The sequence below is a fragment of the Pituophis catenifer genome, unplaced genomic scaffold (assembly GCF_029215685.1).
Source record: "Pituophis catenifer annectens isolate HBS135680 unplaced genomic scaffold, rPitCat1.0.hap2 SCAF_3, whole genome shotgun sequence".
Taxonomy (NCBI): domain Eukaryota; kingdom Metazoa; phylum Chordata; class Lepidosauria; order Squamata; family Colubridae; genus Pituophis; species Pituophis catenifer.
The window spans coordinates 48,338,946-48,345,853 of NW_027256883.1; positions in this window are offsets into that span (position 1 = coordinate 48,338,946).

Consider the following 6,908-nt stretch of genomic DNA (forward strand, 5'->3'; position numbering starts at 1 on the left):
GACTGGTATAAATGTCACATAATGCACCTAATTGCAACAGTCTGTCACTGAGGGAATCTTCTCTGCAACCTCAGTTGGTAATCAGCTTATGCCCCGAAGTGTGAGAATAGAATTGCCCTTATTTTGTTTTTATACCAATTACTTGTGCAGATGCTTAAAGTTGTCCAAAACACTGGAAGAATTGACTACTCCCACCCATGTGAAAATCTTAGTAAAGCAAAAGTTTGAAGGATACTTGCAGAGAATGATCAGGAATATATCTGGGGGGTTTCACTTGGTTCATTCAAAGAAGAACGTTTCTACAAAGTGAGCAAAGTCATAGATTAAGGTTTCAAAGACTTTAATAGAAATATGCCCTACCCATTTTGCCCAATTCCCATATTCCCAAACTCTTAATCCAAATTTATTATAAATTTATGTCATCTGGAGACCCTCATGAGAAAAAAATAATACAGATCGAAATGTCACATGCAAGGATTTATTTTTGATTTATATTTTGATTTAAATTGTAATATTAACAACAGAAAACCTGTCCAGCTCCATTCATGGTCAGACTTCCACAGCTTGGAAACTAGCAGATAACTCATCTCAATCTTAATTTTATGTTGTACGCCATCCATTGGATATGAGTTGGGCAGAAAATAAATTTCATAATAAAAACATAATAAGAATAAATAAAATTTCTGGAGAACTCTGGTAAAGAGAAACACGGGCTGCTTGGGGAAAGCTAATGTGGGAAAGATATGAACATGTAATGGTGCTGATGTAGTTTTTATCTTTGCAGTTTATCTAGGTTGTAGATTGTAAGGAGATGAAACCTGATAAATTATTATACATGTTTGTCTGATTGGGGTAAAATGCAAGAAAGCTAGCTCAAAAAGTTTGCACAACATTCCTGCCACAATTTGACTATGCCTTATATTCTCAAACTTTTTAGTGATATTCTACAATATATTAACTTTCCCCCCCTCTTTTTCAATTCTCTCATACATACCCTCATATTCTCTTATTAATAAGGCCAACATGGCCAATAACATTTTATTCACAATTGTTTCTAGAGTTAAAAAGCCAAAAGCTAAAAAATAACATTTTGTACATAATAAAACATATGGAAGAGGTAGATAGACTAAAAATAATTATTGAAAAAAAAATAATTTTAAGCAAAATAAGTGATATATATATAGTGAAAAGAAAGACTTCGAAAAGAAGGGAAAATTAGATAAGTTAACTGAAGGATGTTGAAGTAGGTACTGTTTATAAGAGTATATTACCATACATACAATCATATATAAAATATATTGATAAAAATAAGCTATGCAAAGGCAATGAATGTATGTTAGTTTTCATCTCAAATTCACACAATATCACTATTTGTTTAATTTTTTTGCCAAATAGATTGAGCATTGAATTCAACATACTCCCTTTCCTATGGAGGCTTTATATGAAAAAAAAAATATTGCCAAGAAGTACTGGTTTTATTTTATTCCTCTTTTTTCCTTTGCCCTTTGCCCTAGTGCATCTAGTAGTAGAGTTCCACTAAGCATTTTGGATTAGTGACAGGGTAAATTAAAAATATTCTGCATCAGCATGATCTGAACTGAGTTGAGTTGGTGCACAATATCATATTAATATATGGTATGGACTAAAGAAACCTTCCATAGAACAAAGTGATTTCAATGGAACTTATTCTCAGTTGTTCATAAGTCTGAAACATTACAAAATAAGTTGAGAAAAATGGTACACAAAAATAAACTTTGTTTCTGTCTGTTCTGGAGAAACGAGGACTATCTGGATGAATCATTGGACTCAGCTACAAAAAGTAACATCATGCTGATGGTAGTACAGTGGCAGGATTAGCACTAAAAGGACAATGGAGAGATTGTCACATGTCTGAAGATAGTTATATACACTATTTTGCTTGGGGGATTTCATGAAAAAGACTTAATATATTTATTTCTGAACAATTTTCCTGGATTAAAGAAAAGTCCTTATCAGAACATGTTCATCGAAGAGCCGATTTAGTCTAGTGATTAGGCACCAAGGCTAGAAAGTGGAAGACCATGAGTTCTAGTCTCATGTTAGCCATAAAAGCTAGAGTGATCTTGGCCAGTCCCTCTCTCTCAACCCAACATACTCCAAAGGGTTGTTGTTGTGGGGAAAATAGGAGAAGGAAGGTATGCCGGATATGTTCACCATCTTGAGTTATTTGTAATCATTTTTAAAGGCAGGATACAAATACATAAAAACATATGTAAAATGAAAAAAAGAAAAGTGGATTTATTTAGGAGGAAGTAAAGGGTTTTCTTCTAGGCCTCCTGGTTAACTGAACCACATGCAGACTGGGCCAAGGCAACATTTGAAATATATGTCTAATTTGGGAAGAAACACAGTATGCCAGCTTTTCCCAATCTGGTGTTCTCCAGATGTGTTGCACTTCAATTCCCATAATTCGTAGCCAGAGTCCAGTACATCTGGAGGCACCAAGCTGAGAAAATCTGTATTCAGTCATTCCGTGGTATCATTCATTTCCCATATATTGTCTATTCTGTTTTTCTTTAACAATCATTCTTTTTATCAGAACCATTTAGTTTGATGGTTAAGTAGCCATCAAAAATGGTAAATGATAACCACTCTAAAATAAAATTGCAATTGAATTATAACCTGAACAGTATCAGCATCTTGGTGATTATATTTTCTGCTTCTCTAAAGGCAATAAATTTATACCCTCAGGGTTTGAGACTTTTTCAAAAGTTGAAAAGCTGGAAAAATTCTATCTTTTTGAATCCTCCACAGCTCTTCTTTGGAAGGAATGTTCTGTGATCAGAACAAAAATGATGTCAGTTCCTCTGGCATGAGTCTTCTGCACACTGTAAAACACAGAATATCATATGTGCATACCAGTTCTACTCACCTAATGTATCTAAAGAGTGATAAGGTATCTCATTTCCTGGTTTATACAATGCATAACTAAGCAAATGAACTGGGTTCATTCAACATAGAACTAATTAAAGTTAAAACTTTGGAGGGCTTATTAAGCAATGACCCTATGAATCTATTTTCTTGTGGTTAGAAAATATTCTTTATATGGCCTGATAAGAGATAGCTAGATAGAGAATTTGTATAAATATGTGTGTATGTGTCTGCAGCTGTGTGTATCTGCTACTAGATCCAGGCAGGGAGAAATGGCTTTATGAGACTTTGGTGCTCTATTCTTAATTCCTGCATATATTTTTGTGATTTGGGTCAAGAATGTCCATATCACATGAAATTATGAAAAATGCCATGTTATTTATTTTTAATTTGCTATCCAATTATTGACTATCTGTAGTAGTATCAAAGTTTACTAATGATTCACAGATTAGGAACCATTCGGGGAGGATTACATTTCAAATTACCAACGTTTCATTTGCTTTTTCAGTTTTCTTAAATTATATTAACTTTTTAAAATAAATATATGTGGTCCAATTTCCTTCTTGCAAAGCCCACACATTTCCGAGGCAGCATTTATCTGTTTGCAGCTTTGTATCTGTTTAGCTTTAGTAGTGACAGATATCTGGATGTCAAGGGAGATTTCAGAGGTGGAGATGTTCTTCTAAAAATGGCTCATAAGTCTGGGTCTAGACTGTCACACAGAAATAATCACATCAAGACAAACAATAAATGCAAGTAGCGGTAACAGGCAGCCCATCAATAGTAACCAACACAGTATGCTACAGCATCTTGCAAAATAGTAGCTGAACCTGGTTCAGAAGAAAGCCTTGAGACATTATGGCAAAGAACAATTTTCTGATGCAAGATTGACCATCAAGCCTCACCTCTCTATATAAATGCACATTGCTTGGCAAATTCCACTTGGAGGAGATAATATAGGAAATGGTCGAAATGATCTTAACATACTTTGGAAGAATTCATAGATGCCTTTGTTCCATCTGTGCTACAGTGTTAGATTCCTTTTATAGCCAGAAGTCATATTCATTTAATTAATGTTCGTGCCTCAGTTATTCATTTGTAAAAGCATGTGTGTTAACCAGTGTCATAAAGAAACATGAAATTTGATTAATATTTAAAGAAGACAGTAGGCATATATTAATACTGTTAGTGCATTGGTATTATCTTTTTATTTATGTATTTGGAATTGATTCCTTTGATTTTCATGGAACTTACTAGAAGATATGCTTTTTCTTTCTTTCATTCTTGTACACATTTAGTTGAAAACCTATTCGTCATGTTGCTGGAGCTCATGTATAAAACTGTAAATGTAGATTTGGGATAAAATCTACAGAGCATGCCTGAGGTTTGGTTATGTTACATTATTTTGTCATCTGTCTATCTTTATTACAAGCTCTTCAAAAATTAAGTCATTTTCATGCATGTTGACTACTTCATGAATCATTAACTTAAGAGGTTAGCTAAAAGTATATAGGAATTGCATTTTTCCCCCAAATTTTTATTTTTATTTTTTTTCTCAGGAGATCTTTGATACCAAAATGTGAATTACTAGCTTTAATTCCCAGGATCATAATTAACACCTTTTAAAGAGATGGGTATAACCTTGGCCATTCTCCAGGTTGCTAGTAGAGTCTTTTCAATGATAAATTACATATTTGTGTTAGCAGCTCAGTTATACTGGTTGTTAGTTCCTTTAGAATTCTCCACTGAACACCATCTGGTCCTTGTTGATTGATTGCAATTTAATTTCTTTAGTTGCTTATAATTTTTTAAAAATATTAGTTTTGTTATGACAGCCTGATTTTCAGCATCCAGTTCCATACTTGATACATAGAAAATACTTAGAATAAAACTTGATGAAATAGATCCTTTTCTTCAATGAAAAGTATTTCTGAAGTCACTAGCTTAAAATAATCAGAAAGAAGAATACAACCTCTGCAAATTTTTATATCCCAGTCTTAAATTGTTTTAAAAATTGTCAAAAGTAACTGTTTTATCTACTTTTGAAATGGTATTGCAAGATTTTCTGTTGTGTGAAGTGCAGTTAATGCAGTTTTTTATATGACAATTAATAGAGTTCACAAATTCCAATACAAAACATTTACAAAATTAGGTGATTTTAATAGGAGAAAGGAGGAAATGCATGGAAAGTAGGAAATCTACAATGAAAATAACGGGGGGCAAAGAAGCAATGCAAAAAAAATCTAGCAGGATGAAACAGAAAAATAATATTTTCCTCTCTGTTTATAATGTTATCTATTTACTGGTTATACCCTCCTTTTTTGTAGTTCCTTGATCACTGTTCTCTTTGTGTCAGCTTTAGACTGTTAGCTTTTCAGCAAAGTTCTAGACATGCCAACAATACAGATGAATTCATGAAACTTGGGCTTTTAACATAATCTTGTTCAAATCAAGTGTTACTATTAGGTTGAAACAGCCTCAGGACCTACCTCAGCAAGTCTGACCTTTCAACTCACAACCAGACAGTCCAGGTTTATAGAGTCTTGAGGTCAGGTCTCCTATTTCACATGACTTCAGGGGTTTTTAAATCACATTGTGTTGAGGAAAGTCTCAGTGCATTTTGCGATTACGTAAACTTTGCACTCCTGCTGTCTGTGAAGACGGTAGTAGCAACTTGATTCTAATGAATTGTGGTGGCACACTGGCAAAATTCATAAAAGATAAGTGAGATTAGAAGAAGGAAAATAGCCTGAAATGTACTAACCTGTAGTGAGAGCAGTGGGTTATTTTTCCCCCAGTGGTTTCGACCTCAGGATTGCAATTTTGTTACAATGACTTGAAACTTCTCAAAGGGGTTGATGCTTTGCTGTGGACATTTTAAATTGTGGATTTATTTGAGTTGATATTAAATATTTCCACATTCTTTGGAGAATACGTATCATTTATAAACCCTACTTATTCTGCTATATCCATACTTCTGTACTGCAAAAATATAAATATGTGAATATTTTAAAACACCACTAACAAAAACCTCAATATAAGGTACATTTACATGGTTTGTTCCTTTACTAGTTTCTCCATCCTAGTTTTATCTCACATGAAAATTAAGAAAAAAAGTGACACATGACAGCATATAAATCATGCATCAAGAGCAAGAGTATGATATTATTTCAAGTGTTTTTACTTTTTATATGGTTGTAAAATTGGACGGGAGGCATTTCCTTTTAGAAAATTATCCAGGTCATGTATAGATATAGCCTGAAGCTTATGAGAAGCTTTATGTTTTGCTCTTCTTTAGTTTTTGTTGTGCATTTAAAGAAACAGATTAAATTTTGATGAATGCTTGGCTTCCTGAATTGAGATTTATTCCTGGAGGGGTAAGAAACATTTAGAAAACTGGGGAGATAGGCACTTAATGCAGTTGTCTCCTGTTACTACATTTCCTATCCTAGCTTAAACCTATAAAGGAGCTGTGCAAAGTAGTACAGTATATTTAGACAGAATCACTTACATTTGCATGTAACTGAAAAACAGCTCCTCAAACGTTTAATGCAATTTCAGCAAAGAAAATTAGGCCATCTGTAAAAAACCTGCAATATTTTTCCTGTAATGTTATCCATTCACATAAAACAGTATGACTGCCACAGAATATGAAGATGATTTTTTTTTTACTTTGAGAACAATAGAAGCCGATATTTTTTTTATCTACATAAGCTCTCTCACTGATGTGCTTCCCTGTCACAATTCACCTTAGAAATTGCATTCCCACATACTTTTTGTTTTTGAAGGACTGTCAAAGTTTAAATAATCTGGGGCAAACAATACTTGCTCCTCAGTGGTTAAGCAACAGTTGTGCATTAAGGATATTAAGCATACTATTTTTAATGAATATGTGTATTTATTGCATTTTAACTTTTCAATTAAGTAAAGCTGATTTTGCAAGTGTGAATCAAGAGTTTTCCAATTTCTGGTACAAATGAAGTTGAAGAAATGTATCC